We start from the raw sequence: 7,500 nt of genomic DNA on the forward strand, positions 1-7,500 counted from the left end.
AAGCCATTTTCCTAAGCAGAGTTGTGGTCATTACAAAGTGTGTGAGACAGACAGCAACACATGCCATCTGTAATGTATGCCAGGATAAATACCCTGTGGGAGAAGCAGCTACTGTAGCAATCCTTCCAGCAGACAGCCCAGCAGGAGAACCACAGCTCCACTCGTCATCAGTGTTGGGGGCAACTCATTACCAATCTGAGAACCCAGAGTCTATTTTTAGTTGGAAAATAGACTCTGGGACAGCCCTACCTTTTCCCCCGGCTTCCTGTACAGCACGCCTCTCCTGCCACGTCACTTCCTTTTCCGCGTCCGTTTCGCTAATAACGTTAAAGGAACACTCCGCCCATTTTCAACCAGCTTTGTATCATTAGAACATCAGTAGTATATCAGAAAACTGTAAACGGTTTTAAAGTCTGTCATTTAATTTGACAGTTATTGAGTGTTAAAGTGTGGACCAGTGACATCACTGGTCCACACTAACTCAAAATAATAACTCATTAACTCAAATCAACTCTCAATATCTGTCAAACTAGATGAATGATGAATAGTTTGACAGTTATTGAGAGTTGATTTGAGTTAATGAGTTATTAATTTGAGTTAGTGTGGACCAGTGATGTCACTGGTCCACACTTTAACACTCAATAACTGTCAAATTAAATGACAGACTTCAAAACCGTTTACAGTTTTCTGATATACTACTGATGTTCTAATGATACAAAGCTGGTTGAAAATGGGCGGAGTGTTCCTTTTTTTTTTTTGTTCAAAGTTTTTTTATTTGTTTTCTGTATAATATACAAAATACAAAATACAAATTCAAATGCACTTGACACTTTTAAACAAAAACCCATCCCACAAGAACCCCTGGCCTATTACACCACATCATACATCACAGTATATCAATACACAAATACACACAAAAGAAAAAGAAAGAAAAGAAAAAACATACAACAACAACAACAACAGATTAATGAAAATAAATATGAGAAAGGGGGGGGGGTAAATCTATATATTTGAAATGCTTTTAGCGTCCATTTTCTCTACCTGGTCCAGGACTGGCTGCCAGATGGTATAAAAGTCGAGGGCACAACCCCTTGTAGCGTATCTGATTTTTTCTAGGGTTAGATGATACATGAGATCTCTGACCCAGTGATTAAAAGTTGGAGGAAACTTGTCTTTCCATTTAAGGAGTACAAGTCTTCTGGCCAGAAGTGTACCAAACGCTATCATCTTTTTGCTGCATTGGTTGAGGGAGAGATCACGCGGTATCACACCAAAGATTGCAATTATGGCAAGAGGTTCAATGGATATTTCCAGTATATCAGAAAAGAATTTAAATATGGACTGCCAAAAATCTACTAATTTTGGGCAAAGCCAAAACATATGTGATAAAGTGGCTGGGGTTGTTTGACAGCGATCACAATTGGGATCCATGTCTGGTGTAAATTTGGCCAATCTCGCCCTGGACCAATGCAGTCTATGTACAATCTTGAATTGTATGACTTTATGTTTTAAACAAATTGAAGATGAGAATATTTTTTCTAATATGGACTCCCATACATCCTCAGAAAGATCTGTATCTAATTCTTCCTCCCATTGATTTTTTAAATGTATCAAGGGTTCTAGATTGTGAGAGTTGAGTGAGGTATAGATCCTTCCAATACTCCCTTTGGGGTAAGAGCTAAGCTCCAAAACAGATTCAAGGAGAGAGCTGGGCGGTAATGATGGGTAATGAACCGAACATGAAGATACAAAACTACGAAGCTGTAAATATTTATAGAACTGAAAGTTGGGGATTTTGAATTTTAAACTCAACTGTTCGAATGATGCGAAATTATCATCAATATATAAATCTTTTAATTTGGCTAATCCGTTCTTGGCCCAGGTATTGAAGGACCCATCTATAATAGATGGCTTAAACATATTATTTCTTGTTATAGGGGCATTTATTGACAAATTATTAAGTGAAAAAGCTCGTCTAAACTGTGCCCAGACTTTCATAGAGTGTTTGACTACTGGGTTCACAGAGTAACTGGATATAGGTTCAGACAATGGGAATTTGGAACAAAGTAAAGCATGTAAAGAGGCGGGCCCACATGACATGTTTTCCAGCTGCAACCATTTGGGACTGCTCACCTGTGATGGTTTAAGCCAATAAGCCATAGCGCGTATATTGGCTGCCCAATAGTAATATTGAAAGTTGGGTAACGATAGTCCTCCATCTACACGATGTCGCTGTAAAATGCTCTTACGTATTCGCGGATTCTTCTTATTCCAAATAAATAAAGAAATCAACTTATCTAAAATCAGAAAAAAAGATTTTGTCAAAAAGATTGGTATACATTGAAACAGGTATAAAAACCTAGGCAATACGTTCATTTTAATGGTGTTGATTCTACCTCCTAATGAAAATGACAATAGATTCCAACGTTCCAGATCTTTTTTGAGAGTGTCTATAAGTGGGGGGAAGTTAGCTTTATAAAGATGTTTAAAATTGTGAGTAATCCATATTCCAAGATATTTAAATTTAGTTGTACTTATTCTAAAGGGCAATGAACTAAAGACAATCTGCTTAGCTGCAGGGTTAATAGGCATAAGTTCACTTTTTTGTGTGTTAATTTTATAGCCCGATATCTTCCCAAATGTAGTTAGTAGTTTGAGTGTTTGTGGCAGGCTGTTTAACGGTTCGGACAAGTACAAGAGCATATCATCCGCGTAGAGGGAGACCTTATGTTCAGAATTTTTCCTCCTTATGCCTGGAATTAAAATGTCACCACGTAGCGCAATTGCTAACGGCTCAATAGCCAACGCAAATAGAAGGGGAGACAAGGGACATCCTTGTCTGGTCCCACGACCCAATGAGAAGAAGGAGGACAGTTTTGTGTTCGTACGAACTGCTGCCACCGGGAGAGAGTAGAGGACCTGAATCCATGATGTAAATTTTTCACCAAATCCAAATTTTTTTAGGGTATAGAACAGATAATCCCACTCCACCCGATCAAACGCTTTCTCGGCATCGAGCGATAAAAGTATCTCAGGAGTATCGGATGGAGTGGGATTGTAAAGGATATTCATCAGCCTACGTATATTAAAAAAAGAGTAACGGTTTCTGATAAATCCTGTCTGATCATCAGAAATGACAGAAGGTAAAACTGTTTCTAAACGGCGGGCTAACATTTTGGCAAGCAGCTTACTATCAACATTCAGTAAAGAAATGGGTCGGTACGAGCCACATTCCAAGGGGTTCCTGTCTTTTTTAGGAATTAGTGAAATAACTGCCTGTCTCATTGTTTCAGGTAATGAGCCAGATGTAAATGATTCTTCATAGACTGAGAGTAGAATAGGAGCAAGTTGAGTGGCAAACTTTTTAAAAAATTCACTCGGATATCCGTCTGGTCCGGGGGTTTTTCCATTTTGCATGGACCTGGTTGCACTAACAAATTCGTCTGCTGTAAATGGATTTTCTAAATCTGTGGCAGTTTCCTCCTCAATTGTGGGAGTGTTAAGGTTACTAAAGAAAGAATCAAACATAGATTTATCATTACTGGATTCTGACGTATAAAGCTTTGAATAATATGTCTGAAAACATTGATTAATGTCTAAGGGGTCTGTGGTTCTAACGCCCATCTCATTATTTATTGCAACTATAGATTTATCTACATTCTGTTGACGTAATTGATGAGCCAAAATCTTACCAGTCTTTTCGCCATATTCATACATCTTGTGCCTTGATTTATTTATAAGATTTTCAGCATATCTTGTGGATAGGAGATTAAATTCAGTATGGAGAATCAGCCGTTGCTTAAATAAGTCAGGTGATGGGGAGTGAGCCAATACTCCATCAAGTTGTAGGATATCTTTAGTTAATTTTTTAAGGCGTTCATCGTGGACTTTTTTAATTTGGGCGCTATATGATATAATTTGCCCCCGAAGATACGCCTTCATTGATTCCCAAATGATTGAGGAGGACATTCCCGGGGTTTGATTACGCACTAAATATTCAGTTATCTCATTTGAGATGAATCTGACAAATCTTTCATCAGAGAGTAGCAGCGTATTAAGACGCCATGGACGGTAGCTAGAGTGTGTGGTTGGTATACACAAGGTCATCAGTAATGGTGCATGGTCTGATATTACTATTGCCTGATAATCACATTCACTAATAAGTGGAAGCAACTCACTGTCTAGGAAAAAATAGTCTATGCGTGAGTACGTTTTATGGACTGGTGAGTAAAAAGAATAGCTCCTGCTTTTAGGGTTCCGGAAGCGCCATGTATCAGCTACCCCATACGTATTAAGAAATTGCTGAATTGCCAGCGCTGATTTAGATAAAGCTATAGTTTTGGGTGAGCTACGATCCAGGGCAGGTGACAGCACACAATTCATGTCTCCTCCCAATATAAGATGATGTGTGTCCATACTGGGTAGACATGAAAAAAAGCGATTAAAAAATGTACTGTCATCCCAATTAGGTGCATATACATTCGCCAGAATGACAGGAGTGTTATTTAGTCTGCCTACCACTATTACGTAGCGACCAGCGGAATCTACCTCAACTGTTGACATGATGAATGGGACATTCTTATTAATAAGAATTGCAGCTCCTCTAGATTTAGAGTGGAAGTTCGAGTGATAAAATTGACCTACCCAACCCCCTCTCAGTCTAGAATGATCAAATGTGTTTAAATGGGTTTCTTGGAGGAAAGCAATCCCTACATTAAGCTGTTTCAGATGTGAAAGTACTTTCTTGCGTTTTACTGGATGGTTTAAGGATTTGACGTTCCAACTCACAAAAGTTACCTGGTAACCGCCTGGCTTATTCACGTTCATATTCAATTGTGGCCTAACCATTTTCTGTTATAAAGAACATATATCCCATGAATTTACATACAACGAAGAACCCCTCCACTAACATATTAACAGACAAAACAAAAGGGAAGACAAACATACAAAAACAATTTGGTGTAATAGTTTCCCCTACCCAGTCACCATTAGGAACTTGGTGACTACTAGACCCCTCGCAAAAGTATCCACACATTAAGTGCTTGTGTGAGGAAACACTAGTCTAGCAGTTCGCTCTGCTCTTGATTGAATTTCAACAGATAATTCCCTGTTATTATATAAGATAAGAAAATTAAAGAAAAAAAAAGAAAAAAAAGAAAGGTGCCCAACAGTAAACCAGCACCATGAAGCATTTCCTGGTCATTATATATTGCTAAGTGCAATTATATATATGTATATATATACAAAAAAACAGAAATAGAGCAATATAGACCATTGATGTAAACCATGACAAGAGATGTTTTCCCCTTTTTTTACTGTGGTTATCAACCATAATAAGTAATCAATAGCTTATCTCCCCCAAATAACATTAGTCAAGCCATACTCTCTTTTGTTCCTACTTCAACATTGGCAGTATTCATGGGTTTGTATGACGCAATGTCCGTTTACTCACCAAATGAGGGTCATAGAAGAAGAAGAAAAAAGAAAGTTGATAGATAAAAGGGCTGGGGAGAAAAACATCTCACAAAGTAAAGAAGGTGACTTTAGGTACCCTTCAGAATCGTCTTTCCTTAGAGGATGGCGTCTTTCACATATGCCATAGCGGTCGCATCTTGGAGCCTCCTCTCAGTCCAGTACTCAATGCCACCGGTAAGCATTTCCTGGTCATTATATATTCTCAAGTGCAATTGCAAAACAACAAAAACAAAATAAAAAACCCAGAGATGACCATTTATGTAAACCATAAACATGACCAGGAATTAAAAATAAATAAAATAAATGTAACTGTGGCTATCAAACAGTAATAAGTAGCTTATCTCCCAAAGATAGCAATCAAGCGTACCATCGAAACAAAACATCTCAACAAAATATAGAAGGTACATTTGGGAACCCTTCAGAACCGTCTTTCTTTAGGGAGTAGTATCTTTCTCATAGGCCATGCATGGTTTCAGTCTCGTTTTGAGACTGTCTCAGTCCATCACTCAGCATCAGCATATATTCTCTCGAGTGCAATTATATATATATTTGAAAAAAAAAAGGACAGATGACCCTTTATGTAAACCGTAAATGTAACAAAAACGATATTTTTAACGTATTTATCTCCCCAACATAACATATTTCGAGCCATATCCTCTTTTGCTCCAGCTTCAACATTGGCAGTGTTCGTGTGCCTATGTATATGACGTAATGTTCATTTACTCACCAAATAGCGGCCATGGGGAGAAAGGTAGCTAGATAAGACGGGGAGAGGGAGAAGAGGGGGGGGGAAAAAATACTTCACGAGATGTAAAAGGTGAATTTTGGGACCCCTCCGAGCCGTTTTTCCTTAGAGGATGCTGTTCTTCACATATGCCATGGCTTCACTCGCATCTTGAAACTGTCTGTCAGTCCCGTTGTGTGTGATGCGAAGCCGGGCTGGATGAAGGAGTCCGTAGCGGACGCCGTCTCGTCCTCGAAGCAGCTTTTTGACCTCATTGAACGCCGACCTGGCACGAGCGATACTTGGTGGGTAGTCGGGGAACACGGAGATGGTGGATTCCTTGTAGCGTAGTGTACCCGCCTCTCTGGCACGACGAAGGATTTCAACACAGTCCTGATGATAGTGCAGCTTTGCTATTATGGCTCGAGGCTTGCCATCTGGTCTCTTCGGCTGAAGAGCCCGATGCGATCTGTCAATCAGCGGGTCTTTATCCATCTTCAGGGCCTCTTTGATCAACTTTGAGACAGAAGCTGGCGAGCATGAATCAGGTTCTTCCGCCACGTTCAGTATACGGATGTTTGATCTCCGCATTCTCCCTTCCATGTCCACACATTTATCCTGTAGATTCTCCACACTTTTCTCCAGTTTCTTCACGGTGTTTTGCAAAACTGTCACATCGTCTGAGCAGGAAGACAAGCCGCGCTCCATATCCGACATTGTTGTTTTCATTGCTTCCAAGTCGGAACGTAATATTGCAGTGTTGTTTGCAATCTCAGTTTTAACCGCTTGTAACTCCGACTTAACTGTTCCAAACTCCGCAGTCAGCACTTTCTTCAGCTCCGTTTGGAAAAGCTCCGCTATCTCCATTTTGAGTGAGGAAAGTATCTCGGCTTTCATGTCCGCCATGTCTGCTTGTTCGGGGCGGCCTGGCATGTCCTTCTCACTCTCAGCTGCAGTTTTCCGTGTAATGTATTTGTATTTCTGGAGGCTACTTGCCATTTGCATGAAAAATAAATAACTAAAACCGGTTGGAAGGTTTTAGTGACGCTTTGGGTCGTTTTTTGTATCTGTAGAGTATCAAAAAAGGGAATTATATCAAGTTTTGCGCAGAGCTCAACTAACACACGACCTACTCCATTGCCTGCTCGCTCGGGCGGAGTGTTCCTTTAATGCAAAACCACTACACTGCATAGAAGACGTCAACTCGTCTCACAACAACAGTGTGATATTACAGGAGGTGTCGTTGTTGTGACTAGTAGTATCGCCAAAGTCGCGGCGCAAATTGCTATTCAGACTGTAAA

The 7,500-nt window shown here is 39.8% G+C and overlaps 1 protein-coding gene across 1 annotated transcript in view; it reads left to right on the plus strand.

The window, feature by feature from the left end:
* The window catches only part of LOC310777903 (E3 ubiquitin-protein ligase SH3RF3-like), a gene marked incomplete at both ends in the record, with an annotated part of 141,268 nt that overhangs the window by 98,729 nt on the left and 35,039 nt on the right, over positions 1–7,500 (plus strand). The gene's annotated exons all lie outside the window — the stretch shown is intronic.

This window comes from Poromitra crassiceps (assembly GCF_964638095.1).
Source record: "Poromitra crassiceps genome assembly, chromosome: 6".
Classification (NCBI taxonomy): Eukaryota; Metazoa; Chordata; class Actinopteri; order Beryciformes; family Melamphaidae; genus Poromitra; species Poromitra crassiceps.